This window comes from Micromys minutus, assembly GCF_963924665.1.
Source record: "Micromys minutus genome assembly, chromosome: 27".
NCBI classification, from domain to species: domain Eukaryota; kingdom Metazoa; phylum Chordata; class Mammalia; order Rodentia; family Muridae; genus Micromys; species Micromys minutus.
Genome location: NC_137962.1, coordinates 42,241,059 through 42,243,251, shown reverse-complemented (window position 1 = coordinate 42,243,251; position 2,193 = coordinate 42,241,059).

Here is a 2,193-nt window from a genome sequence, read left to right as displayed (position 1 = left end):
GCTGGTGAATGATGAGGCCCAGACGTCACCGCGGAGATGGTTCTCTGCCATGCTCTGCGGAGCCTTTGCACAAAGAGAGCGTCTAATATGCATTTGTACCTGGATTCACTGAAATCACATGGAGGCTGGGCTCATTTTATTCACAACGCCACAGGAACAATCGCCAAAAAGGATCCTGTGAAGTCAGCATGTGTCATATACTTAAACACCATCGCCAGCAAGTGACACAGCACCACTCAGTCACCGAGATTAAAAATTAGTCAGACGTGGAAAATAGAAATGGGGCTTCACAAGAAGGAGGGATGGTTGCACTGAATGATGCGCCCTCTTTTGTATAGTAAATAAATGATATATGTTTCCTGGAGACAAATATTTCCCGGGGAGGCAACGTCTAGGTGGTCTGGTCCTCAGTTGTCTGGCTAGACAAGTATCAAAAATACGTCACAAATTGTGTCCAAAAATATCAGACAATACACAATAAAGACATCAGAGTCACCTACATCCAGGTCAAGCCTAGATTAGACCACAAATGAGTAAATGCCCTTGGAATTAGAATCTGGGGCCCTAACTGCAGAAGGCAAATGTTCTTCTGATCTACATCCTCAAATCCTGTAATATACCTCACAGGAGGTGTAACTGTCTCTGAAAGCAAGTGCGCACGAGCGCTCGTGTGTGTGTGTGTGTGTGTGTGTGTGTGTGTGTGTGTGTGTGTGTGTATGTGTGTGCATGTGGGTGTGCACATGCGCATGCACATACATAACTACAGGTTCCAGAAGAGAGCATTAGACTCCCCTGGAACTGGAGTTACAGGTAGTTAGTTGTAAGCTGTCCAGTGTGGGTTGCTGGAAGTCAAACTCAGTCCTCTGAAAGAGCAATGTGTGTTCTCACCCACTGGGCTGTTGTCCCAGCCCCTTTTTGTGACTTCCTATACCCCTCACTCAGCCGCTGTCAGAAAGGACAGTCAGTCCTCAGAGCACCAGATCCACACGACACCAGTGGTACCCTGCCCAAGCCCTAATTCCACGGCTCACTTTCTGCAGATTACCAAGCCCTAAGCCTTCCCCAGGCTCGCAGCCCTGAATCCTACCATCTCTTTGAGCTCAGTGTGTCCACGTCCATACCCCTGGCTACTGCCCAGCCAAAGCAGCCCGGTACTCCCTGGATGTACCATAGCCTCTTCCTCTGCTTAAAGCGCCTCCTTCCCTAGACCGTAGGTTCTGCCGCTTCCTGGTGCTACTGCTCCATGCTGTCCCTCCTTTTCTGAGTACCGCCATGAACTCTGTTCCGGGCACCGTATAACAGAAACAAGCAAATGTACCCTGAGCTCCAGGTTCAATAGTTATCGGACGTATCTGTGGATCCATCTGGCAGCCGCTCCACTAAGCGCCCTAAATGGACTTTCCATGGGGTGGCCACACCATCACGTGGTTCAGCCTTCACATCCTTCCCTGAAGCCACATCAGATTGTCAGCAAGCCTCTAGCTAGAGCTACACCGTTCCAGCTTGGCTACCTGGACACACTCATGGAGTCTTTGCTATTCGGGAGGCAGGAGGCTTTGGGCAGCTTCAGTTTATAAGGTGTGCTTCAGGGTAACCACTATACCCAGGATCCGGCAAACGCCAATGCCCAACACAATACCAGAGTCCCAGGCCTTACCAAGGCACAGTCCTAAAGGTAAAGGTGCTCATGCAAATCATTTGGGTGTCACCCTGCCCCATTATCCTTTTTCTGTTCTGTCCCCAGAAGACCTCAAGCAAACTGCCTTCTTGCTCTAACAAAACTTTCCCCTCCCTTCTTCCCTTCTGAAAGCATACAGGCCCCTTGGGAAAGGCCGTGTGCTGGGGCATGTCCTGTCTGAGGCTCCCCTGCAGTGCCTCTAGGAAGGGGTTTGGAAATGGGGGGAGCTCACTGTGGTGCCTGGTGCAAGCTTATGCTCTCACGGGGGCACCATTTTTTTCTAAAGTGACTCAACTTGCCTTCAACTAGGAATAAGCATTCATGCCTGTGCTTGTGACAAGTCCTGCACTGGCCCATGATGTGGCAGTGATTGATGGCCCATCTCACCCAGGAGCTAGGTACATCTTTTACTAAAGGTGGCCTCCGGATGACAAATGGTTTTCTCACAAACACGAAAGTGTTGATTGTATTTACAAACAGTTCATTTTTCACAGACTGCCGGTCTTGGCCCTCAC